This window comes from Thermobia domestica, chromosome 6 (assembly GCF_964235325.1).
Source record: "Thermobia domestica chromosome 6, izTheDome1.hap1.1, whole genome shotgun sequence".
In the NCBI taxonomy this organism is placed as follows: domain Eukaryota; kingdom Metazoa; phylum Arthropoda; class Insecta; order Zygentoma; family Lepismatidae; genus Thermobia; species Thermobia domestica.
In genome coordinates, this window is record NC_137459.1 from 131,736,510 (window position 1) to 131,758,337 (window position 21,828).

At 33.8% G+C, this 21,828-nt stretch overlaps 1 protein-coding gene across 5 annotated transcripts in view; it reads right to left on the bottom strand.

Moving 5' to 3' along the window:
* The window catches only part of LOC145688213 (uncharacterized), a 392,276-nt gene that overhangs the window by 255,306 nt on the left and 115,142 nt on the right, over positions 1 to 21,828 (bottom strand). The window lies entirely within an intron of this gene.

Genomic DNA, 21,828 nt, shown 5'->3' on the forward strand with positions numbered 1-21,828 from the left:
ACAACTATAGTTCCTGTTTTGTTAGAAGGCTTTTAGTCAGGGACACAACTTCAGTTGTCTCGCACCTATCAAGGTCAGTTCCTGCGACGGAAGAAAACAACATTAACATAAAACTACTCCATTGTGTTTACTTTTCACGAATATTTATTACTTTCATGCGTACAGGTCAGTTACTGCTAAGCTTTAAATGACATGCTGTGTCAAGTATTGTATATTCCTTATAAAGATATAAGTAAAAAACAGCTATTTTTGTTCTTTTTCTATTAGCCAGTAGAAGTGTGCATAGCTATTTCAACACCTTCTTGTAGTTTGCATACGATTGTCATCCTCTTTTTAGTTGAGGTTTTGGCTATGAATAACACCGGGACAACTCATTGTTCTTATAGTGGCGTATTTTCGCCCGGAGGATTACGGAAATAGTAAGTAATATAGACTCAGATGCTCTTGAAACGGACGATGAAGAGAGTTTGTATGAATATTCTAGCATCAATTTATGTGACACTCATCTGCCTCTATTACAAAATATTGTGTAGTATACAATATACAGAATTCAAGATGGCTGCCATGATGTACACTAAATCATTTAACGCTGTTTCTACACCAATGCCAATTTGTAACATTTTCATTTCCTCCATCCATGCGTCTATTTTTACTGTCCTGTCACGATATTTTTTCTGTTACATGTCAAACACAGCACTCCCTGTCCCAAACAGATGAGTCAGAAGTGAGTTACATTCTCATTTCTGGGAATATTCAAGACTAGGTTGAAGTGTAAAATCATTACCTTTTACATTTAAAACAATATTGTGTGATATGCAATATGGCGGAATTCACGCACTGCGTAGATTTAAACGACACGCTGTGTCAAGTGTATATTCCCTATAAGGATATGAGTATCCAGAAGAAAAAAATCCACTCAGTATACAATAGTATGTGTATTTGTACATGTGTATATGTTTAATTTTTTTGTTTTGAATATACTTTTACTAGTAATCATATTACTATTTAGTATACGTTTTTAACTTTTTAACTTACTGCATTTATAGTACATGGTCACTAAGAAGAAAAAAGAATCTTTTTCACTACTGTTATACTTTTTAGGGGGATATCAAAATAAACTGTTGACGGAAGTATCGTTAGCATTACCCGATAAAGTAAATGTTACAATTTCCCGTAAACTTCTTTTTGTAAAATCATTGTTTCCTATTTTCCATCGTTTCTTATAGAAACTCGTTGTTAAATGTGTGTGAACGTGTTAAAAAATTTCTGCGGAATTTTAGTTTCATCGTATCTTTTTTCATTCTTCGCTTCATTAATAGCTCATTGCAAAGAAACATGTTGAAACTATATGTAAGTATACTAAACAAAAGCTCGTTGTTAAAATTGAATCTGAAAATATAAAATTTCCTGCTAACATAAGTACAAATATAAGCTATAATTTAATTTAAAATTAACAAAATAAACTAAGCATTAATTATTTTCTAATATTTCATACGGGTAGCTTCATTTCATAAGTTTTTCTCTGTATATGTATTTCAAACATGATTATTTTATTCTTTCTGATATATTTTCTTTTTCTTCGCTTATGTTATTTCATTTTATTATACTTTTCTTAATGTATTAAAATTATTTTCAAATAATTATATAATTATCACTTATAATCATATAATTGTAATTTCATTTCGTGCCAGATTACAAAAAAAACATCTGGCTACATTACAAACTAAATTCGAATGTATGCAAAATTACAACTAAATACGTTTGCGTATAAGATTACAAACTATTTGCATCTGTATACAAATTACAAAAATAATTTTAAAAAACTACTTTTATTCAAATAATATTTATTTTCCACATAATTTAAAAGTAATTACATATATCACAAATAAAATTCTTGGAAAGTATATAAATAAATAAATGTGTAATGTTTTATTCTATTTTAATTTAAATTCATGCAAATGTATACAATTTTATCATAATTTTCTGTTTCAAATTATAATAAGTATTCTACAATACAAAATTAATTTTATTTACATTATATAACTTTCACTTCGTTTACTTATGTCAGCAACACCTCAAACAAGTTAAAAATTGTAAATAAAATATTTTTCTAAAAAAAGCTGTGATTAAACCGAGATAATTTTTGTTTAATAAGATATTATATAAAGCATAAGTAAAAGTCAAATCATCTATTTCAATATTGTGATATGAGGAAAAGATTTCATACAGTTCATCAAAGGTATCTGTTAGTACCAAAACACGCCATGCATTATAACATTTCATAGTGTAAATATATTCATGTTCATCTAAAGTACAGATATTTTGGAAACATCCAACACAAGTTTATATTCTGGCTTGCAACTTATATATTCCAACACGCACTATTCAGTCACAAAGAAAGAAGTACAATCATATACACCCGGTCTGTTTGCTGTAAACATTTTTGTCTTTTTAAAAACAGTTCCACTAAATCGAGAATATAAGAATCTAAAAACGTAAGTGATTCATATGATAAATAATTTAAAAACGTTTTGTTTCGTCTCTAATTATCGCCTAAGGAATATTTCTTCAAGTACAGTTCAAACACTGCCACGAGTTTTCTGAATTACAAATTCCCATACAGAACGTTTTAAACTATTATTATACGATAATAAACAAATGAACACGCTCATCGGGTATTCTTAATGAACAAACACAGAAAATTAGTGGTTCGTACAGTTTTTAATTTTAAAAAAGTTCTTTTATACACAGCTCTCTTACTTTAAATCGATTGCACTTACAGTTCACAATATGTAATTCATGAATTTGAATATGCGTATTAGGACACTTTTTCAAATTGTATTTCATCATTTTGATAAAAACTACTAACGAATTACAATTTTCTTCATTAGGATATAATAATTTCACTTCATCACAAATATCTGCATTTACAAAAATAACTTTCTTCCTATTAACAAGTTTAAGTTCTTTCTCTCTTGGTGAAATATATTCGGAATGTTATACCCGTCTACTACACATCTTCACAAATACTATACTATTTAAGTATGTTCCTATGTATTAATAAATATTTTAATATATATTTTAATGTTCCTATGTATGTTGTTATTGTATGTATAAACTTTTAACAACTGCGCATTCGTCCTACAAAGTTATTATTATTTTCTTCCATTGGTGAACACAGCTTCCAAGTGCAACACGTGTTTACTTTTCATTATACATATATGTATATTGTTATTTTTTAATCTATAGTAACAGGAAAGAAAGTAAAATTCTATTCGGTATCCAATTTAATAAAACACTATTAATGTCAATACATTTTTTCACACGTACAATTCATACTTTTACTAATACACAAACGTCTAAAAACTTTAATACATTCACAAAATAAATAAAGCTTCTTAAAGAAGCGATTTGTAAAATAATCACAGTATAGTTGGTCTTAGGAATTTACGCAGTAAAACGAAGTAACTAAAGTTGCTATGAAAGCAACCGAATAAAATAATCGCAACTATGTTGCTTTTCCCACTAATTTATTAGAATATAAATAATTAGTAAGTTCACACAACTTAATAGTTTTTAAAACGCGTTTCTCTTTAAACAAAAAATACTATTCTTCCAAGTTTACGTAGTAAGACAAATTGTCCAAACATTTTTACAAGGCGTGTTATTTGAAATAACACGAAAGAATTATTTGTAGGATCACAATCAGATTTCAGTATTTTCGTAACAGTTCCTCCGAGTTTTCGTAGAAAACGAATCTGTTAATAATACGCTAAATTAAATAAATAAAAAATAAGTGGAGTTTACGTAGTAAACGAATTATTTGAAAAGTTCAAAACATGTTTACAATGAATGGTTAATACGTTTACAGCGTAGCTGTTCTGAATTCGCATTGCAAATGATCCTATTTAAATAAATCAATCCAACAAAATATAAGTTGCAATGCAAATGATCCTATTTAAATGAATACGAAACAAGAAAAAATTAAAATCAATCCGTAAAATTTACAAAAGGTTAAATAGGTAACAAAATTTCATTTAAATAAATACAAACCAACAAACAAAAATTAAAACTGATTCATCAAAATATGTTTAAAGCAAATAATCCTATCAATAAAAGAAGCTTTCTTTTGAAAAGCATCCATTAAAGATGAAAATAACAAACAATCGAATTTAAAAATTATTTTTAAAAACTTTAATAAATTTCTGTATATTTACAAGACTAGCAAATAAACTTTTATTTCAGTTTTAAACTTTTTATTTTACTCTAAAGCAATATATATATCAAGTTGTAATACTTTGCTAAGTATTTTTTATTTGTATTTATCTTTAAATATTTTCTTAAAATGTAAAATATGAAAAATTAAATGCAAACATGTGAGACAAAACTAACCACCAAATAATATAAGTAAATACAAAAGAAATATCAAACATTTCTTTCTTTTAATCATTTTACTTCAAAATACGCTTTGTAATTATTTATTTCATTAAGTTTCTTTTAGAAAAGAAAACGAAAAATTATTATAATACAAAAGTTTTTTCTTTACATTTTCATCACATTACAATACAATAAAATTACAATAAGAAAAAACAATGTTATTTTTACTCATTGCACAATAATAATTATTATTTGCATACAATACATTCAATGGTGGACAATGTTATTTTCCAAATTAAAAATATTAGTTACTGCAAAAAAAATATTTTTAATCGACAAATGCTTTTTCTGCACCTTTACAATTACAATGTTAAATCTTATTTACAAAGTTAATATATAAGGTTACGTATGTGTGATACAGTAGAACCGCATTTATCATACCAAGTTAAACCGTGTAAGTTTAATGGTAACCATTCAATTTGTTTCTGACAACCTAACGGAAGTACATTATATTCTACCGGTGATTTTATTAAACAATGCAAATTTACTGGAACATCACATGCAGTTAAACAAAATTCAAAACTAATAAATTCACGATTAGAAATCTTAAAACTCTTGAACGTCAATAATGTATTCATTAACACATGGTGAAATTTTGTTTACGTTCTAAGAAAAACAGAATAATTTGTCCAACAAATTCATTGTTCACGCGCTTTGCGTATAAAGTTTATACTTGAAATTTCACTATATTTTTCTTCAAACACTTCAAATAAATCAATAAGAGTTATGTCGTTGGATAAATGTTCCACAACAAAAGTTGCAATATCATGAAGAAACTACAATAATGTTCAAGATACAGCAAACATTGTTCACAAGAAATATTATTAAAACGTAAGTATGCACTTAAGGTTTTTAAAAAAAACAAACTTCAATAATATGTTCTTCACTACATAATACACAAAATTATGTTTTTCGGAAAACATAATATTAATACATAGTAAGGCTAAGAGTATAAATCTTTGTTTCGCTTTTTGTATGTCTATACTATTTACACAAACACAATGTTCACTTTACAGTTGCAGTTCACTTGACATCTCTATCTTTCGTCCTAAAAATGTCAATCAGTTCGCACATAAAATTGTTCTCTTTCTGGAATTAAATCATAATACGGTTCATAAAATAGTTCCTCTATGCATATACCAATTACATGTGATTTGGCATATGTATAAAACAGTTCAGCAATTTCAATGTCTATTAAACTTGCTATTGCTCCTTCCTGTAATTCTTCTTCATTCATAAATAAACACTCGTCGCCCATTTGGTTCTTCACACATTCAAAACAACCATGACAAATTAAAACTTTATTTATATCCAAGTCTTTAATAGCATTTAAAATGCACTTTGAGTCCACTTTAAATGTTCCAGTCACAATCTCCAAAATCGTGACGTTTTTGATAACAAAGATGGTGATCCTGGTAAAAATTTTTCTTCAATATCTGTATCATCATCCGAAGATGATGATTAATAGTTTTCACACTATCTGGGGAATCCCGTCTTGGGTTTACCGGCAAATCCCTATTTTCTGTCTTCAGCTTCTTCTCCACACACGGTGGAGAAAGCAGTCTTTTCATCGACGTCCACAAGATATATCTTCTGCACAGCAGCCATAGCAAAAATACATACATCATTTTCCGAAACTCCCGTATTTAAACACTTCCAACAAACAAGATGGCGTCCACCAACAGCATCAAGTTCACAGATGTCACCTAATCCTTTTCAAAGAACAACATTTAAACAAGTTTATAACACTATACAAACAGCTAAAAAAATTCTTTACAACAAAAAAATCCCAAAAATCTTTTCATATATGCCTTCAAGGTAAATACTATTGTCTTCTTTAAAATTATAAATCTTCCTCTCTTTTACTTCATTTTCAAGTTTATTCCCGTCCGCTCACATAAGTGTTTTCCATTTGCACATGCACATCGCCCGCGCCGCAACCGCGTTTCCAACATTGGCCGCCGGCTAACAAGTTTTTTCACAAACATTTCATCTATTATACAATGTTCTCTTCAACTTGCCACCATATCAACATCTGCTATTATTGTTTTCTTTTGTTTATAACAATCTGCGATTGTTCAATCATTTTCCATGGTTTCTTTTTATTATTCTTTTAAAGCATACAGCTGCAAGGTTTTTCTTTTTATTATTCTTTTCATACAGGTACAATGTATTGTGTACATCTATTATTCTTTTTTCTTTTCTTTATAACAATCTACGATTGTTCATCACCTAAATTATTATTCTTTAAAGCACACAGCTGCAAGATTTCTCTTTTATTATTCTTTTCTTTTATTCAAAATTCTTTTAAAGCATGCAACTACAATGTATTGTGTACTTGTATTATTCTTTTCTTTTTCTTTATAACAATCTGCGATTGTTCAACAACTAAATTATTGTTCTTTAAAACATACAGCTGCAGGTTTCTCTTTTATTATTCTTTTTCTTTTATTCAAAATTCTTTTAAAGCATGCAGCTACAATGTATTGTATAGTTCTATTATTTTTTTTTCTTTTTCTTTATAACAACCTGCGATTGTTCAATGATTTTCCAAGGTTTCTCTTTTATTATTCTTTTATTCAAAATTCTTTTCATACAACTGCAATATATTTCGTACTTCTATTATTTTCTTTTCTCTATAACAATCTACCATTGTTCAACAAGTTTCCAAGGTTTTTCCTTTTCTATTATTCTTTCTATTATTCTTTTGTTTTACTATTCATATACCTTTTCAACTTTGACATCTATTACTATTCTCTTTTGTGTGACTGCTATACATAGAATAGTGTACTAGCTTTACCCCACCCCTTACCTGTCATCATATGTCATTTAAACAATAGTGTATTTCTTTACATCTAAGCATCTGTAGCCATTGTTTCCGGGGCCCCCTAGCGCAAAATTTGAGGACATACAGCACCAAGAACTACTAGAGGGCATTAAAATTTACGCGCGTTACGCCACGTCTCATATAACCTAAGTACAGCAATCGGATACTAAACTCCAACAACCAACATCAGTAAACATTCATTTTGAAACATAATTGCGAATTTATAAAAGTAACACATTAAAATTAAAATACCCTTTTCCGCTTTCTTTCATAAATAATTCTTCTTTTTTGTAATACTGTGAGATGATGATTGAAGAATACGTCTAAAATAAACTGATAGTTCGGTGTCTTATCCATTGCCAGATTTGGTAATTGGCGGATTTGTCAATTGACAGATTCGTCCATTCTCACGATTGGTGCATTTTGTCATTTTCGCGTTTGGCGCATTTGGTAATTGGCAGACTTGGCAATTGGCAGATTTGTCCACTTTCGCAATTGGCGCATTTGGTCATATGCAGATTTGTCCTAGACCCGATTCGCGTACGCGTCATCGGGCGGGAGACTCGTGTTCGAAATTCCGGAGAAACATCAAGTAGTTCGGATCGCTCGTTAGGCTGTAGGTCCACATCTCATAGAGAATAGCTGTTGAAGGGGACGATAAACTTTAATCCATCTATCCAATCATATATCTGCTAGTAGGACCACTAAGTCATTGGCTCTGAATCCTAACATTTTAGATAGATTAGCAGCTAGAGGAAACGTTAGGAATAGGGATAGTAAGTTTTAGTTGAAATTTAGACTGGTAGAAAAAAATTTAACTTCCTGCCCTTCTTCCTCCTGGTGCATTTCTACGTTTACATAGTATTCGAAAATTCAGGGGAGTAGTGCGTACTCAAGGTTTCAGGTTTTTAACTATTCTTGAACAAAGATATGCAGAAATAAACACGATATTGAGACTCACAAACACACACTTGAAATTAGAACTTCAAAGATTGAACCCCTTTCTCTTTAGGATTTCCGCGTACGCCAGTGCAAACGAGAGAAAATGGTTTCTGATTCTCCTATCCCAAGCTCATGTCATTCCGTTTTTAATCTCATTGTGATGTTGGTACGCAGTACCGTTGCTTACCGCCAGAGATAACACTTTATATATATTCAGATGCCTAGATATCACTATGTAACAAAAGCATACACATTATAAAACAATTGAAAGCAAAGAGGGAAACTCATGTTAGGGTATCTCAATTAACTTTGCGAACTGAAATATTTCCGAAATGACAAAAAAAATCGACAAATCTAGTTACGCAGGAATGTACCCATGCCAGGGGCCTAAAAATTCTGTAAACAAAAATTGCTCCCAGAAATCCCATCATAGGGCCCCAGGGGCAACTTCAAAATTTCAAATGGAAACCCACTATTTTTACTGCAAATTCTGATTCTGCAATCAAAACTAAGCAACTTTTACTTGAAATACTTTTCGTTATTCTAATACATGGCGCTGTAATCGCAAAAAAATGACCATCGTACGTACGTCCCCTGACTTTGCGACATCAAATATTTCCGAAATAACAAAAATGTGACAAATCTAGTCATGTAAGAATGTACACATGTCAGTGGCCTATAAAACTCTGTAAATAACAAGTGCCCCCAGGGGTCCCATCATAGGTTGTTGAGTTGATTTTAGTTTAGCGTCCCTTTCAGCAGCGAGGCTATATGAGACGTGGACCTACTGATTAACGTGGAATCCGAACCACATGAGCTCCCGCCGGGAGGTCCCATCGTAGGACCCTACGGGCCAACTTAAAAATTTCAAATAGAAAACCCAATATTTTTATTGCAGATTCTAAATCAGCAATCAAAATAAAACAACTTTTACTTCACTTTTCGTTATTCTAATAGATGGCGCTGTAATCGCAAAAAATGAATATAATCGTACGTACGACCCCTAACTTTGCGACCTTCAATATTACCGAAATAACAAAAAAAAAAAAATGTGACAAATTAAGTCATGTAAGAATGTACACATGTCAATGACCTAAAAAATCCTGTACAAAACAAGTGTTTCCAGGGATCCCATCATACGGTCCCCAGGGGCCAAGTTCAAAATTTCAAACGAAAACACCCTATTTTTGTTGCAGATTCCAATTTTCAGATGAAAACTGAGCAACTTTTACTTGAAGCACTTTTTCGTTATTCTAATAGATGGCGCTGTAATCGCAATAAAATGAATATAATCTTACGTCCCCTAACTGTGCGACCTGAAATACTTCCGAAATAACTGAAAATGTGACAAATCTAGTTACGTAAGAATGTACACATGTCAGTGACCTATAAAAGTCTGTAAATAACAAGTGCCACCACAGGTCCCATCATAGGACCCTAGGGGCTAACTACAAAATTTCAAATAGAAAACCCACTTTTTTATTGCAGATTCGAAATCAGCGATCAAAATAAAACAACTTTTACTTCAAACACTTTTCGTTATTCTAACCCTTTGGGGATCCCATGGTACAATTTGTACCATACGGGGTGTTTCATGGTACATTGCGTTATAACTGTCCTATTTGAGCTTTTCCGTTCGTTTTTTTTTTTTTGTTTGTTTGTTTTTTGTTTGTTTGTTTTCCAAGTCCAGAGGCATTGTAGAAGAGATTACGTATGGTTTCACACCTTCCTGCGTCGAGACACAGGAGGTGATGACGTCATAAGTCTAAAATTTATATTTTCGTGTAATACTTTTTTTTGGGGGGGGTATGTAAAGTATTTTTGGCGGCCTTATTTTTGCACATAGACGATTGAAATTTTGCACAAACATGCAGTCCACCGATTAGTATTTACCAGATTTTTTTCAGATTTCTGCGTTAAAACAGGGGGGACCCAGAGGTTCAAAAAGTTGAAAAAAGGGATATTTTTACCAAAAAATTTCTTTCTTCGCGATTTTCGCGCCTTAGATACATGATGGAGACAAGTGAGTCATACCGTCTGAAAGGCAGTTCCATTCTGAAGAGAATGACGGTCGAATTATTATTCTAGGGTAATTAGGGAAGTGTCAGGGAATTTTTACCAAAATATACTTCTGCATAGGGGAATTTTGGACATTTTCGGTATTATTTTTGCGGGCTTATTTTTGCACCTAGAAGATTGAAATTGTGCACAAACATTCAGTCCACCGAGTAGTATTTACCAGATTTCTTTTCTGATTTCTGCGTTAAAACAGGGGGTACAAAGGGGCTAAACCTTGAAAAAGGGAAATTTTTACCAAAAAATCCCTTTCACGGGCTTTTCCCGCCTTAGATACATGATGGGGACAAGTGAATGGTACCGCCTGGAAGGCAGTTCTATTCTGAAGAGAATGATGGGCGAAACATGACCCTAGGGTAATTAGGGATGTCTCAGGGAATGTTCAAAAATTTCCCTCTGTATACGGAATATGGGACATTATCGGTATATATATATATTTTTTTGCGGGCTTTTGCACCTGGAAAATTGGAATTGTACATAAACATTCAGCCCACCGAGTAGTATTTACCAGATTTTTTTCAGAAAGCTGCGTTAAAACAGGGGGGCCAGGGGGGCTAAAAGTTGAAAAAAAGGATATTTAGACCAAAAAAAAACTTTTTTGGGATTTTCCCGCCTTAGATACATGATGGAGACACGTGAGTCATACTGCCTGAAAGGCAGTTCTATTCTGAAGAGAATGATGGGCGAAACATGACCCTAGGGTAATTAGGGATGTCTCAGGAAATTTTTTTACCTAAGATCATGGTGTTTTAGGGTAATTTGGGGCATGGTGGGAATTCCTGATAAAATTTCTCCCGCCCTTGGTATTCAAGATAGAAACTTGAAATTTGGCGCACACATTCAGTATACCAAGTACTATTTCTCATTATTTTTAGATGGCTACGTTCACACAGGGCCGCTCCAGGGGGAGCTTAAGTGCGAGAAAAAAATTCCCTCCGTAATTTTCCTTTTGACATCATTTTTCCCGCTCCTGGTATATGGTATGAGCATGTAAGTGGTACCATTTGAAGGCCAGCTCCATTCTGAAGAGAATGAGGTATGAACCATGATCTTAGGATAAATAGTGAAGATGCAGCAGCTGCTTGACTGAAAGTCTAAAAAATAGCCCAAAAAGGCGGGTACCGGAAAGGGCTAATAGATGGCGCTGTAATCGCAAAAAATGATCATCATCGTACGTACTTCCCCTAACTTTGCGACCTTCAATATTACCGAAATAACAAAAAATGTGACAAATCTAGTCATGTAAGAATTACACATGTCAGTGACCTAAAAATTCCTGTAAACAAGTGTCCCCAGGGGTCAAATCATAGGGCCCCCAAGGACCAACTTAAAAATTTCAAACGGAAACCCCCTATTTTCGTTGCAGATTCTAATTTTCAGATAAAAACTGAGCAACTTTTACTTGAAGCACTTTTTCGTTATTCTAATAGATGGCGCTGTAATCGCAATAAAGTTATTGAGTTGATTTTGAGTTTAACGTCCCGTTCAGCAGCGAGGCTATATGAGACTTGGAACTACTGATTAACGTGGAATCCGAACCACATGAGCTCCCGCGGAGAATCGAACCCGAGTCTCCCACGCCAAAGACGTGTACGCTAACCGCTTAGCCCGCAATAAAATGAATATCATCTTACGTAAGTCCCCTAACTTTGCGACCTGAAATACTTCCGAAATAACTAAAAATGTGACAAATCTAGTTACGTAAGAATGTACACATGTCAGTTGCCTATAAAATTCTGTAACAACAAGTGCCCCCAGGGGTTCCATCATCGGGTCACAGGGGAAAACTTGAAAGTTTTAAATGGGAACTCCCTATTTTTGTTGCAGATTCGAATTTTGCGATCGAAAATACGCAAATTTTACTTGAAGTAATTTTCGTTATTCTAGTAGATGGCGTTGTAATCACAAAGAAAGAAATAGCATCGTACGCTAAATGGGATTGATAATAAACTAAGCATATCGAGAAATACACGTGCACGAAATAAGTAACCAATATTTTAAAAAGGCTTAGCATAAAACAGAAGTCCTTGCATTTACATTTCAATGTGACCATGGTAGACCATTATGATATGCAAAGGAAAATTTGTGTGTTTTACAACAAGAAACATCTTCCCTAGAATTGTGAACGTCAAGTAGACCAATATGTTTGTTAAATATCACGTGGCATGGACAGATTAGGTAAAATCATTTCACACTGGTACGTAAAAGCACAAATGACAAAGGAGATTTCACAGGACAAATTGATAAAACCTGGATAAAGTGCAAATAAACTTGATATACAGGGATATTGTAAATGGTCTTCCTGATTTTCAAAGGTTAATAACTCACATTTGTATAGTTACAATGACATGCAGAGTACGTTAAATGCGATAAAACGCATTTTTTTTTTTGTTTGTTTGTTTATAAACACATGCATGTTATGTTCCTTGTCAAAGTTGCTCAAGGTGAGTGCCGTTTGTAATTCAACATACATCAGTTTGATAGTCAAATTCTTGGCACACACTTTTTTACATCCGAGTCAGGAGATTCATCTGCTTCTTAATTGCGTTCTAAAGTTTAGTTAAATTGCTAGGGAGAGGTGACTGATACATTTGGATTTAACATAACCCTAACTTCGTTGAGAATTCCGTTTCACATGAAAGTAGAGAAAACAGACGTTGTCCTGTCTTCATTTCCTGCTATCTAGATTTACTGTTACTCTAGTTATGGAATGCCTAACTACACATCGGCTTTTCCAACCACGTAGTGTCTTCCCCCCCCCTTTTTTTGTTCCGAAGAACTTGATTATCATGAGTCCCCTTGCCTCTCACGACTTGGTTGTCTAAAATTGGCAGTTGAACAAGGTGTAACTAATGTTTCACAACATTATGCTCAAACTGCACACCTTTCTTGGTCTGGCAGTGAGTAATTCGATTGTAAAACAGAAATACTGAATTCCTGATGACGTCCAATTCAATAAGTGCAATTTCAATAACCCTTTGGCGAAGACTATCCAAAATGGTCTGCATTGTTTGATATACTTGCATTTTTAGATGAACCCGGAAAAAGTAGTCTAGTGGCGATAAATCAGAGGAACAGAGAACGAGCGGGCCACACAAAATTCCGTGTTAAGAAATTGCCGCATATTTACACTGTTGTGCGGTCCTGCACATTTTGTTGAAACCGTCTGTGAACAAAATTGTCTTCTGCAGTGTCTCTCATTGCTGGAACTACTTGATTTCGAAGCATCTCCTCACACAGTTCAGAAGTCAAATTGTTACTAATAAAAAAAGGACCAATTATGGTATATTTAGCACTACCGCACAGACATTCAACATTTTAGGATGTAGAGTGTGTTTGAAAGGACCAATGAAATTGTTGTCAAATCAAAACCTGCAATTATGTCTGTTAATGTAACCGGTTAGGTGGAACATGCCTTCACTAGAGGAAATGAAATCTTTGAGTTTTACGTCCCATGGTTATGCCGATTAAGCTAAAGGAGACAGTGATGATGAGTAATGAATGAAATGGTGAAATGAAGAAAGTGGGAGGAAACGGGAGAACTCCGAGGAAACCCACGCACACGGTGTTTGTTCACCACAAAGTTCACTTGACGGGGGCTCGGATCGAACCTGGGACCTCAACACCAGAGGTGAACGCTCTACCACTGAGCCACCGCGGTCTCTGTCTTCATCAGAGAACACAATGCTGGTATAAAAGTAGGATTATTATTGGTGTTTCATCATATCTTCACAAAATTCTACATGGTGATCAAAGACATCTTCATTCAACTGGTGAATCACATGAATTTTGTATGGGTGGAACTTCATTTTCTTCTACATTCTTTCCGCAGACATGTGACAAATGTCATGTTGTTCAGTAGCTTTATGAATGCTAAGTTGATTATTTTCAACAAATGACTGCAACATCAAGCTGTATGTCGCCGATTTCGGTCAACCAAGAATGTTACAATCCTTTATAGTTACCGTTTCCTCGACGCGTCTTACGATGCACTCGACAGTAGATCTCGAAATGGGATTGTGTGGAACGCTGATGTTTTCGTTAAATATTACCCTTACTTCAGTACATTACCTTTGGTGATTGCCTCATCCTCGTATCAACGAGAGCGTTAGAACTTTACTTTGAGAGTTCTAATACAAACCAGTTGAAATACAGCTTCAGTGTTCAGAGGTTCTCTGTAATAATGCTTACTGCTACCAATATCTAATGGCTTCTACATTGCTGGACCATAATTTACAATCAACCTTAAGTATTTACAGAAGATGACATAGGGGTGACACATATGTGTCTTATGGTCAAATGTCTTTTGTTCAACTAAATTTATAAAAACACATTTCCTCTCTTAGATCTACCGACCAATTTTACATGTTCATATTTACTTTTACTTCTCAGATGGAAATACATGCAGTTTCAAACCAAATCATAATTATGCACATCTACATAATTATAACAACAAAATGATGATGATCTTTTAAACTTTAATAGATGCACCGATCAACCTTACGTGTTCACTTTCACTTTTACCTCTCAGGTAAAATCACATGGTCTATATTCAAATCAAACCGTCATTATAAATATCTACATAAAAATGACAAAAATGAATAACTTAATTCTCTTTTGATACTATGTCCAAATTTCTATTCGGAATTTTGGGAAAATGAAGACAACTTCATTTTATGTTAGTTGAATAGAGCTTTTAAAGTGATTCGATACGTACTTGAATTGCAAGTGTATTTCCAGAGGTATTTAGTTTATCATCAGCCTCAGGGTGGAATGATTTAAATCAGTCTGATTTAAATCACTTGATTTTTTAAATAAAAATCGTTGATTTAAATCCGAAATAAATTAATTTAAGTGAAAATAAGTAAAATCCCGTTTCTGTTCTGTTATTTCGATGGAAGTTAATAATCGTAATACAATGAGACTCAAATGTACAGTATAGTATGAAAACAAGTGTCATGCAGAAGATGATTAGGAAAAATCCCGTTTTGAACAGGTAAGGGAGCAATCCTGCTTTCTTCTTTTCGTAACATTGGATTTGGGTTTTAAAATCGTTAACTATTCCAACGGGGAAATTACCATCGACATTTAAGACGAAAATTCTTTTTTGTACGTGTGTCTGCTTCTTCCCAGATAATAGGGCACATTTAGAGGGGTCTTATCCCCTCTCCAAAAAATATCTTTTGGTTAATTTTATAACTTTAGGAAATTTATGTATTTCATGCCGCAAGCTACTTCTGAGTTTTTAAAAATAGGCCCCTGCCAAATAGCAGTAACTTTTGTGAAAAAAGTGTTATTTTGATAAACGTTGCTGTACTTTTTCCTTAATGCTTAATCTTTTAAATTATATCACCTATTTTTAGGTGATAAGGTAGAATCTTCATTATTCGATTTAAAAAGTATAAATAAGGCTTTTTACTACGTTTTCTTCAAGACTGGAGGCATTTCAGAACACGGTACATATGCTTTCATGCCTTTCTGTCTTGAGGCATAGTGTGTGATGACGTCATAAATTTAAAAAGATATTTTTTGTTATGCGTATTATTATTATTATTATTATTATTATTATTATTATTATTATTATTATTATTATTATTATTATTATTATTTGGCGGATTACATTTTGCATTCAGAAGACTGAAATTTTGCACACTCGTTCAGTGCACCCCTTAATAATTTTCAGATGTTTTCAGATCTCTGCGTGGAAACAGCGGGGTCCAGAGGGGCAAAAATGTTTTAAAAAAACGGATATCTTTAACAAAAAAATTAGTTTTTTTCGTGATATTCCCGCCTCAGATGGAGACATATGAATGGTATCGTTTGAAAGGCTGTTCTATTCTGAAGAAAATGATGTACGTACTATATTCCTAGGATAAATAGGGATGTCTCAGGAAACTGTTACTTGAGATTCTGTTCTATACGGAAATCTGGGGTATTTAGGGAATATTATTTTTCACAGGCTTACTTTTGACCTACAAGATTGAAATTTTGCGCATTTACTCAGTGCACCCCTCAGTATTTTTCAGATTTGTTTCAGATCTCTGCCTTAAAAGAGGGGGAGGGGTCAACAAAGGTATTTTTTCTTTTAAAAAAATTTAACAGAAAATTCCTTTTTTCGTTATTTACCCGCCCCAGATACATGATGGAAACATTTGAAGGGTACCGTTTGAAAATTTGTTTTATTCTGAAGAGAATAATGTACAAATCATGATCCTAGGATAAATAGGGATGTCTGAGGAAATTTTTATATTACATCCGGGTCATCTGGGGCACTGTGGGAATGTTCTTAGCTCATTGTTAAAATAGTTTCCTCACCCTTACTACTCAAGACAGAAGCTTGAAATTTTGTACACACATTTAGTACATTCCTTAGTATTTCCCAGTTGATTTTGAGATCTGTTCGTTAACACAGGGGAATCCAGAGGGAACCAAATTAAAAAAAAAGTAAAAAGAAATGCCGATTACTCTCAAAATTTCCCGCTTTAGGGACATGATAGGGAAATGTGAATGTTACTGCTTCAAAACCTGATTTATTCTAAAGAGAGTGATGTATGTACAATGATCCCAGGATAAATAGGGATGATACAGTAGCTGCTTGACTGGAAGTCTATAATTTACCTTTAAAAAGAGTCATAATTTGAAAGGGTTGAGAAACATTGCTTGGGATTGATATAGGTTAAAGATTGGGGATAATTCAAAATTTAACCCCAATACTTTCACTTAAATGGCATAATTAGAATTTAATACTAATTCCTAATGCTTTTTCATCAGTTCGCGACTTGTATTATACGAGGAGAGATTTGATTTAAATAAAAATAATCGATTTAAATAAAAAAAAATCATGATTTTTTCCACCCTGATCAGCCTTAGGTGACGTATGGTACGATGATGTTCTTTTCATTTGCGATTACAGCGCCATCTATTGGAATAACGAAAAAGTGTTTCAAGTAAAAGTTGCTTAGTTTTGACTGCAGAATCACAATCTGCAATAAAAATAGAGTGTTGCCATTTGAAATTTTGAAGTTGGCCCCTGGGGCCCTATGATGGGACCCCCGAGGGCACTTGTTTACAGAATTTTATAGGCAACTGACATGTGTACATTCTTACATGACTAAATTTGTCACATTTTTTGTCATTTCGGAAATATTTCAGGTCGCAAAGTTAGGTGAGACACCCTATATATATATATAATTCGTGTAATTTTCTACAGCACTGGGAGATGAAGTTTTCACACTATTAATATAAATTTTCGCACTCGTATTGAGAAATATCTGAATTTTTCGAATTTCTAAAGGAAATAGGAGAAAATTGCTGCTTAGCCCCCCCCCCCCTTTGGTGGTGTAAACACAAAAGTTCATTTTCCTTATGGGAGATTCCATGTTAAATTTTGGAAGCAGTTTTCTCCAATAATTATTTGTAGAGATTTTCGGGTAAATGAGTTGTATGTTACAAAATGCAAAAACACTCATTCACAAAGCTAGTAAAGCCATCTCAAATATTATTTTGGAAAGGCCCCCTTTTTGGGGGACGAGGGGCGTAAAAAGGTGGTGGGTGATGTGTTACCAAAATACCAAAATTTATTTTCGGATTGCCAGTAAACAACAGATTAATCACGAATATCACAGAATTAATGCTCCAATGCTCCTTCATGTAAGAGTGACTGACAATGGGGCTACAGCCCCCTTTCAAAAATAAGATAATCACCATAAACATCCTCAGTAGGGACATACGAGAAGTATTTTTTGTTAATTAATGTGAAATTTAGCGTCATTGTAGCAAAAGAGTATGCGTTTTTGAAATCTGGAATGCTATTTCGATAACGCACCGCCTTAGGGGGGCACAGGGGGCGAAACAATAGATGGTGGATCTTTATAAAAATTCAAAATTTTGTTCCGAAAATGCCAGTGAGCGACAGCTTATTCACAAATGTCACAGAACTAATATTCTAATGCTCCTTGCATGTACCAGAGACTTATATGGAGCTACAGCCCCCTTTCAAAAATTAAAAAATCATAAGTATCCTTAGTATTGACATACGGGAAGAATGATTTTTCTCAATTAATGTGAGACTCGGTGTCGGATTAGCAAAAAGTTATGCGTTTACCAAATCTGGAATATTATTTTGGTAATGTACCGCCTTAGGGGGGCACAGGGGGTGAAGCATAAGTTATTGGATCTTTATAAAAATTTCAAATTTTATTTTGGAAAACCCATTGTGTGTCAGATTGATCACAATTAATGCAAAATTAATATTCCGATGCTCCTTGCATTTGCCAGAGACCGATATTGAGCTACAGCCCCCTTTTCAACAATTACATATAAAATTTATGATAAATATCGTTAGCAGGGACATACAGAAGAAGCTATATTTTGTCAATTAATGTGAAATTAGGCATTGTGATTGTAAAAATCTGGAATATTGTTTTGGCAATAGGAGGCACAGGGCACGGAGGGTAATTTGGTACCTTTGCGGGTCATAGGGGGAGGACTGATAGAAATTCCAAATTTTATTTTGGGAGTGCTCATGAGTGTCAAATTAGTTGCAAGATACACAGAATAAATACTCCATACTGCTTTTATATACCAGTGACTAATATGTTACTACAGCTATCTTTGAAAAGCATCATAAATTCAATATGGTTATTCCTACGCAAAGACCTACTGGCAGAAGCATTTTTTTTTTTTACAATGTGAAATTTGGCATTATTTTAGAAAAAAATGTTTGTGACAATAAGATAATACCCATATGTGGATTTCTTTTAGGGGCGTGGACTCAGAATTTCTTTTGCCTAATGGGAGTGTCACATGGGTAAATTTGCATTTTTAGTTAGAAAATACAATAACACTCTTTCGCTTGTACCTGTGATGGTGCATGCGTCTGGAATTTTATTACGGCCATTCCTCCTCATTGGGCAACATAAAACAAAGAATTGTCCAGAGCGTAGTCATCCAGATATGTTGGAGATAGGCATGGGCGCGAGATCAAACGAGACGAGAACTGAAACAAGTCTCGTCTCATCTCGCAAAATCAAAAGCTGTTCTCGTCTCGCGTCTCGTCTCGTCTCGCAGACCTAAGTTCTCGTCTCGCAAAATTTTGGAAGTCTCGTCTCGCCGTGTCGCACGAGACTTCTCGCGTTGGTCTCGCGGTCTCGCAAATCAATACTGGAATAATGTAGTCTTCATTCGACCCTTTTAAAATAATGTATACTCAAAGTTTACATAGTTTTGTTTCATAGTTGCATTGTTACACAATGCTTATCCACTCATTCCGATTCACAATGCTTGGTGGGCAGGAGGAACAAATCTGTTCTAAACACAGAGGCTTTACATCACATTGAAACTAAACACGTGTCTTTTTCCCCTCATATATATATAATGCATTGAAAATAGGAAGAAGAAAGAGTGTCAGAGACAGACATAAACAGAGAGAGAGAGAGAAGATATGGTATCCTCTGACCGACGCCTCGAATTTCTGCACTGAAGGAAAAATCAAAGCGAGCCGTATATTTTTGAACTAGGATATTTTTACCGAGGGTGCAATAACAGAAGACCGGAAACCGCAGCCGCGAATATGCAATGTTACCTAAGTTCATTGTTTCCGTCTACAAAATTTTCCGAAAAGACAGCTTCCAAATGTCCTCAATAAAGAAATAAAAAAAATGTATTGTACTGGTGTTTGCTATCCTGCTTTTATGATTTGTCAAGATGTTGTCTCATCATCAGGAGGAGGGTGGATACACAAGACAAAACGTGTAGTTTTCCCCCCCTATTTGCCTCCCTCTCCTCAAGAACTTTATGACCAAAGATCTTGGTTCACGACCCCAAAGAGAAAATAAAGAAAACAGTGTAGATAATGAAAGAATCTATTTTATTGCATTTTGGGAAAGTAGTGACAAAGAAAAACTAACACAATCTTTATTTCTTGAATCTTTTGTCATGAGGAAATCTCCTAAAATAACTAGATTTTGATTAACCTTGTTAACTTAAACCTATCATGAAATCAGTAATTGTGACAACCTGACCAAACCATTTCAAGAAACAAGAACAGATAACTAAGCAACTATCGGTGTTGCCGAAAAGTCACAACACTTACCCCGTTAACTACATACTTTGAAACTACCAAAATAACAGTAAAACATTAAAAAATCAATACAATTTCATAATACAAAGGAAAATTGTATTTTTTTTTATTTCCACTAGTCGACATAATTTATAGTAAATGTTCAAATAAATGCTAGCCCAAAAGTTTAGAAATAAACTATTAGTTACTGACTTGCCTTCGTCTGCGATAGTCTCTACGATTTCAGGTGATGATGATGTGTGGAAGGGATGTTTCGATGAGAACCATGCACTTCTAAGGTATCAATTTTGTAGAACATTAACATCTTTGGGGAGTTCATAATTATGACAGCATCGTTCCTTACTGCAAAGTACAGCACGAACGCACAATATTGATTTACCTTTTCTGGACCCATTCTGTTCGAGGGTTGGGGACGAGCAAGTTCAAACAAATTTTCTTTTAATTTGGCTTCACTCGAAATAAAAATATTTTATATCCACTCGAGAATTCGGTTCAAAAAATCTCCAATTCGACTCGATATTTGCTCAAGTTTCGAGTAGTGTCGGGTCCAAACGAGTTTAATTCTATAGTATTGGTAGTTTTTATATTAACTAGTGATGCTAACGAGATGTGACAAGAGGAAAAATTAGTCTATTTTGAGATGTCGTTAATGTATTATCTCGAAACAAATGTGAACTCTTTCTTGAATACACCAGTCCTGGTCACGAAGCGAGACAGATTTGATTTTGTCTCGCCCAGTCTCTATCTCTCGGCTCAAAAACAAGATTAAACAAAACAAAATACGGAAATTTAGCTGTTTGTTTAGGCAAATAGTAAACATTTTCACTTTCGGTATGACCAGGCCTGAATTCAATTCATTTTTTTTTTTTTTTTTTTTTTGTTTATTTAGCGTGGTAATGGTACAGGAGGAGTTATATAAAGAATAAACACGCGAAATCAGTGGACAATTTACTGATGATATTTTCAGCGAAACAATTGTTGTTGTTCTGCTTCTTTTGCGAAAGCTTCATCCTCAACCATATAAGTGTCTACACGTTCAGCCGAATCTTTATCGAATTCATCGTCTGAACCGTCTGACTTCTTGTCAGATTGTCAGAATTTCTCTCGAAACTGTTTTCATATTGAAAACATGGATGATAAGTTCCGAAGGCTTTTGGGAACAACAGATCTTTTCATTTCCTCTTTGGGCAAATCATTTCATAAGAAAATGAAGAATTTGTCATCTGAAGCGGTAAACCTTTTAATTATTTCCAACACGGAAGCTGCCAAAAATTTAGACGACTCAAACGAAAGTGATGAAGGGAATAACTTCCATGGAGACTCGGCTGAATATGTAGACAATACCTATAGAGTTATTCCATGTGGAAACGACAAATTATGTCAAAATCTTCGTGCGGTCGCATTCGAGATTTGAGTGTTTGTCTGAACACTTATCAATATGTGATAGGAAGGAAAATGGAATGGT